A 6,656-nucleotide genomic window follows, 5' to 3' on the forward strand; every position below is an offset into this window, starting at 1 on the left:
TAAAATCGAACGGTCGAAAATAAATAGGTTAGGGAGAGTCCAACAAAGAAAACGGAGATGATTTATAGATATTTGGGGATGATCCGAACCCAACGGTGATGACTGCCCGGGTCGGGTTCGGGGGAGTTTCGGACACGCGCGAGAGGGGTCAAGAGAGGTCAACAAGGACAAGGGCCTGACAAAATGACAACGGAGGCAAAGAGAGAAAGGGCAACTACGAACGGTAACGAGTTTTATGAAAAACATGCGGATGCAATGCACATGATGCGATGAGATGAGATGCATGGCACGAACAAAATGCAAAACAAAAGAAAAAACCCAACCACGAAGGAAATAACATATCACATCTCCGGAAAAGGCAAGAGTCGGAGTTACGAATATGGAAAGTTGTATCCGGGGCGTTACAACAACCTCACACTAGGTTCTATCCTGCACATTCCGGGTTGTGTCGCCCTCTGTGAACTATTCTTAGGCTGCGAGGCTCATTTTGAACTGTGGAGAAAGTTCTTTTGCCTCGTTCCTTGTTCCCAAGGGTGATCCATATTTGAAGTGGGCGGTGTCGAAGTATAGAGCATAGCTGGATCAGATTACCTCGTCGGAACTCCCAGGAAGGAATCCGAAGAATGGGCTTTGGAATGGTTTTATATTGAGGATGTTCCCCTTCCGGACCCAGTTTGGTATGGACTTCCCGAATTCTCCAGTGCTCCTTTGAAGAAATGCTTTAATTTGCGCCCTCGAAGCCCCAAGCAAGAAGACAGTGCGGAAGTAAAGAGGTTGGTTAGCAAGGTGAGTGTACTTGCCCATTCCGAACTCTCGATAATCGAAGTCATGGGCATCGCGATAAAGCGATGCATCCAGCCCCTTCAGTTTAGAGTGAACCCTTTATGGTGTTACAATGGAACGGACGATGCATCTTGTTACAAGCGCGAGGGTCCGGATACCCCAGCCGCTCTGGCCGCCATTATGGCAGATCTTTATAAGGGGGAGAAAGAATAATTCACCCGTTTAAATTACCGGGAAGGTTTTTCCATGTATAACCCCATTGAATGGGTAAGTTTTTGATTATCAGCATTGTCCTACCTCATTATTGAGGTGCGCTAATCAAATTGTTCTGGTCATCTTAAAACAGACATGGAGGAAGGTGGTCGAAAACGTTCATTGCCCCTCCCCACAGCTAGAGGACTATGCTCGCGACGAAGACCCTAGCTTCCGTGAGGATCCAAATATATTTATAGAGTTTGATGGTGGAGCCTTTTACCAAGCGAGTCTTGATGGCTCAGAAGTGGCTATTACGGCCGACTACCCCGGCATTCTCCCTTTCTCCAATGTAAGTACTCGGAAATCATCCTCAAAAAAGGAGCCCCCCACTTGCGTCTCACCCATCATACTGAATCGTGCTTTGATACATCTGCAACGTATCTATTATTTTTCATTGTTCCATGCTATTATATTATCTATTTTGGATGTTTAATGGGATTTAATATGCTCTTTTATATTATTTTTCGTACTAACCTATTAACCGGAGGCCTAGTGCCAGTTTCTGTATTTTTTGCCTATTTTAGGGTTTTGCAAAAAAGGAATACCAAACGGAGTCCAAACGGAATGAAACCTTCGCGAGGATCTTTCTTGGACCAAAAGCAATCTAGAATACTTGGAGTTGAAGTCTGGAACTCCACAAGGAGGCCACGAGGCAGGAGGGCATGCCCAGTGGGAGGTAGGTGCGCCCCCACACTTATGGGCCCCTCATAGCTCCACCGACGTACTTCTTTCACCTATATATACTCTTATACAATAGAAACATCTGGGGGAGCCACGAAACCACTTTTCCACCACTGCAACCTTCTGTACCCATGAGATCCCATCTTGGGGCCTTTTCCGGCGATCTACCGGAGGAGGAATCAATCATGGAGGGCTTTTACAGCAACACCATTGCCTCTCCGATGAAGCGTGAGTAGTTTACCACAAACCTTCGGGTCCATAGTTATTAGCTAGATGGCTTCTTCTCTCTCTTTGATTCTCAATACAAAGTTCTCCTCGATGTTCTTGGAGATCTATTAGATGTAATATTCTTTTGCAGTGTGTTTGCCGAGATCCGATGAATTGTGGATTTATGAACAAGATTATCTATGAATATTATTTGGTTCTTCTCTGAATTCTTATATGCATGATTTGATATCTTTGCAAGTCTCTTCGAATTATCGGTTTAGTTTGGCCTACTAGATTGATCTTTCTTGCAATGGAAGAAGTGCTTAGCTTTGGGTTCAATCTTGTGGTGTCCTTTCCCAGTGATAGTAGGGGAAGCAAGGCACGTATTGTATTGTTGCCATCAAGGATAAAAAGATGGGGTTTATATCATATTGCTTGAGTTTATCCCTCTACATCATGTCATCTTGCTTAATGCGTTACTCCGTTCTTATGAACTTAATACTCTAGATGCATGTTGGATAGTGGTCGATGTGTGGAGTAAAAGTAGTAGATGTAGAATCATTTCGGTCTACTTCACACGGACGTGATGCCTATATTCATGATCATTGCCTTAGATGTCTTCATAATTATGTGCTTTTATATCAATTGCTCGGCAGTAATTTGTTCACCCTGCGTAATACAAGCTATCTCAAGAGAAGCCACTAGTGAAACATATGGCCCCCGGGTCTCTTTCTTATTATATTACATCTCTTATATTTACATCGCATCTCGTTTACTATTTTGCAGTCTTTACTTTCCAATCTATAGAACAAAAATACCAAAAATATTTAATTTATTATCTCTATCAGATCTCACTTTTGCGAGTGACCATGAAGGGATTGATAACCCCTTTATCACGTTGGTTGCAAGGTTCTTGATTGTTTGTGCAGGTACTAGGTGACTTGTGTGTCGTCTCCTACTGGATTGATACCTTGGTTCTCAAAACTGAGGGAAATACTTACGCAACTTTGCTGCATCACCCTTTCCTCTTCAAGGGGAAAACCAACGCAAGCTCAAGAGGTAGCAAGAAGGATTTCTGGCGTTGTTTCTGGGGAGACTTACGCCAGGTCAAGACAAGATTTGATGTCCCGTCAACTTGCCAATTTTTGGCGCCGTTGCCGGGGAGACCTACGCTAAGTCAAGACATACCAAGTTGTCGGATTTCGGGTTCCGGCAGACCCTTGAGATTCGAACACTGGGGTGCGCACGGAGATCCAACCCTCTACTGGCTCGCTGTAACACCCCAAAAATTTAACCAGGTTTTAGTTATTAAAAGTTTGCCAAGAGTTTAAATTTTTTGCTTGCAAGTATATCTCTGTTGATTTCAAAACTTTTCCTTTAATATTAAGAAATTTTTCCCAAGTGGATCCTTCCAAAACATATTGGACTTATTTTCCCTCTCATTTAAAAACATCTCTCAATCAGCAGATTTATTTATTAAATTATTTCACCCTGAGCTTTATTCATTAAAATGAGTTGTTTTAAGTTCTTGGAGATCTTTTTGAACTACAACCATTTGATATATTTATCTAAAAATCCAACCAAAATTTGGAGATGTCTTTTGGTGTCTCTAAATCACTTTTGTGCAATAATATATTTCATTCATTGCATATTTTGAGTGCTACACATGTTTTTCTTCTCTGGTCCAGTGGACAATTTTGCACTACAACCCTTTTAAATATTTGTTTCTAGCTTCCACCAAAATTATGGGATGTTAGTAGCAGCATATGATTCCATTATATGCAAAAATCCAAGGATGTTCTTTGAAATTTTTGAGTAAGTCAACCTCATCTCCATTCTGGTCCAACATGATGGTTTGTACAGCAACCATATTCTTGCTTGCTCTTTGGCCCTACATTCTTTTCCCTACTTTCAGTCCTCCATGCTAAACCCCTAAGTCCAGGAGCATGCAACCATTGGCATAATTTTTGTTCATGAAATCATGCCATTCACATCCTGTCCAGATTTGAAGTTCCGCAAAACTTGCACTAGCAAGTTTGTGCTTTTCACCAACTAACCTCACCACCCTCTTGTGCATCCAAAGAGACACTGATCTGGAATATTTGGCCCCTCCAAGAAATGCCTAGGTGCCTGTGGCATTTTGTCAAACACCTGGAGTGCATGATCAAATTTGACATGAATGGTTGCTTGCATTATGAACTTGACCACCTGAGCAACCCACCTTGTCCCTTGAGTTTCCCTCTATCTCTAACCTAGTCCTGTTGCTTGCCAACCTCACCTGTGACCTGTAGCATGCCCTGGCATTTCATCGAACACATCCCGGGCATGCTCTGGACGCGCCCAGAGCGTGCGTATTGCATGAGTCGTGCGCCCGAGCCGCCGCGTCACGCCCTGCACTCACTCCAGCCCGTGACCGACCGCAGCCAGCACGCCGTGTCCCCTTACGTGCCACATGCACCCCCCTCACAGCAACGCGCCAAGCCGCCCTGGCAGCCTACAGCGCCACCGACAGAGCTTTTGGCGGCACACCGGCGTCCGCAGCACGCCTCTGCCACGGTCGGCACCACCAAAGCCACCCCGGCTCACCACCTGCCCCTGGGAACAACACAAGCTTATCCCCTCGCTTGTCGGCTAGCTCCGTCGTCGCCACGACGCCCTGACGCTACAGGGAGGCGGTTCGCTATCGTCCTTATCGCCGGCCGCCTCGGAACCGACCTCCAATGCCTATATAAGGACCCTGGAGCTCAATCGAGTCCTCAAGCAACCTCAAGTGATACTCCTAGTGTTGCCTTTGCCAGCAGTCGAGTAGGGGAAGGCCATCTTCCCCGAGTCCGGCCGGTTCGGTCGCCGCCAAGCCCCGGCCGATTCCATCGCCACCAGTGCCTCCCCCTCTCCACTCTCTCCACCAAGAGCTCTCCCTCCCTCTCGCGAGTACCACCCCACGCTCAATCTTGGCCGGAGACCACCGCAGCCCCAAACTCACTTTGTCCCCGGAGCCTCCTCCGCCGCGGAGCTCGTCGCCAACGTCTCCCTCCGTCCCCATCACTCCCTCGACCACCGGGAGGACCGGCTAGGAGTGGCGGATCCATCCCTGCACTCGGATGCCCGTAAAGAACCGCCGTTTGCCGGCGGCGATCGCCGGACGCCCCGCCTCTGCTCGGGCAGAGAAGAGGAGGGAGTGGGGGCTGGTCAAACCTGACCAGTGGGCCCCTGGACCCACTGTTAGAGACCCAGACCCGCCTCCACGTGTTTAAGTGGAAGCGCAAAACACCGAGTACGTCTCCCCTGTTCGAAAGCGTATTCTGCCCAAAACGTTTTCTTTTCTGTTTTATATTAAAAACAGATTTTGACCAAACTTTGACCCGCTGTAACTTTTTAATTACAACTCCAAATGAAATGATTCTTTTTCCTATCTCTCTCAAATTTGATCTAGTTTATTCTAAGATTTATTTCAAAAAAATTCAGACAACCTTTTGGTACTGTTTTAAAACTATGTATTGATTCAAAAATACTTTTAATTAGGATTTTGGAGAGAGGAGAAAGCATTCAAATGTTTTGGAGTGCACCCTGCCTTTCCACACATTGAAGGCAAGCATTCTGAATCCCGGCATAATATTTTTGGTGTGATCGTTGATACATTTATAACACCACCGCATTTCGAAGGACTTGTTATTTCATGTGATATGATCATATGCATGAGTGCATATTAGTGATTTCCATGCTGTTGGAAATGAACACACTTGTGATGATAATCATCCTCATGTGCCTTGCATGCATGACGGAAGGAATCCGGGAAAACCTCTGCCTTGGGTAGGCATGAGTTTGTCGCCAGTCTCCGTCGGGACGGTCATGTCTGGTATGGCATAGTGACGTATAATGAGCGGTGATTCTATTGGTTGAAATATATTTGTTATGCATGTCATGCAGGGAAATACTTAAACCTCCTGAGTCGACCGTAGAACGAGTCTTGTTCCAGTAACCCCCATACTTGTTTCGTACTACCACTCGTCTCTACAACAAGTAGAGTACTGTTCAGTAATTTGTCAACTCCTTTCTAGAACACACCGTATAGAGGGGCCGGGATGAGGGTACCACGGCCATGGATTAAAGCCAGTCATCCGGTCAGGGGGCATGGGTGTTTCGGTTGTAGCCGAGGGGGTAGCTTCCCCAGTTTTGCGCGCGGTATAAATTTTGTGATCCCATGCTAATCGAGGTTGTAGCCTCCCCACTTAGAGTTTTGCTTAACGAGTGTCGTGGGTGATTCCAGACACCGGTAAGTTAAGCTGGTGTGTGCAAGTCAGGTGCGTTTTCATTTAAAAGACCGTAGACGGAATTAGTCCCGATGGACTAAAGGATTCCGTTACTCGTGGGTAAAGAGTACACTCTCTGCAGAGATTAAACCTATTCGAATAGCCGTGTCCATGGTTAAGGACCACAGTCTGGGATGGGTCAAGTGTCGGTCTTAGTGTCGGTCTTCGAAGGTGAAACTGTTAACCAGAACTAGAACTACTACTTGTGACTTGTGATAATTATGATTATTATTATTGTTGACTAACCCGTGATATTATTGTTATTATCGAGTATCTCTGGGATGGTTCTACCTCCGGGATATTCACTATGATTGTTTTCTTTTAGAGCCCTTTATGTGGTGTCGCTCAGACGCCCGACTGTGGCATTTCTTTTAAAGCCCTTTATGTGGTGTCGCTCAGACGCCCGACTGTGGCATTTCT

The sequence above is a fragment of the Triticum aestivum genome, chromosome 1B (assembly GCF_018294505.1).
Source record: "Triticum aestivum cultivar Chinese Spring chromosome 1B, IWGSC CS RefSeq v2.1, whole genome shotgun sequence".
Lineage (NCBI taxonomy): Eukaryota > Viridiplantae > Streptophyta > Magnoliopsida > Poales > Poaceae > Triticum > Triticum aestivum.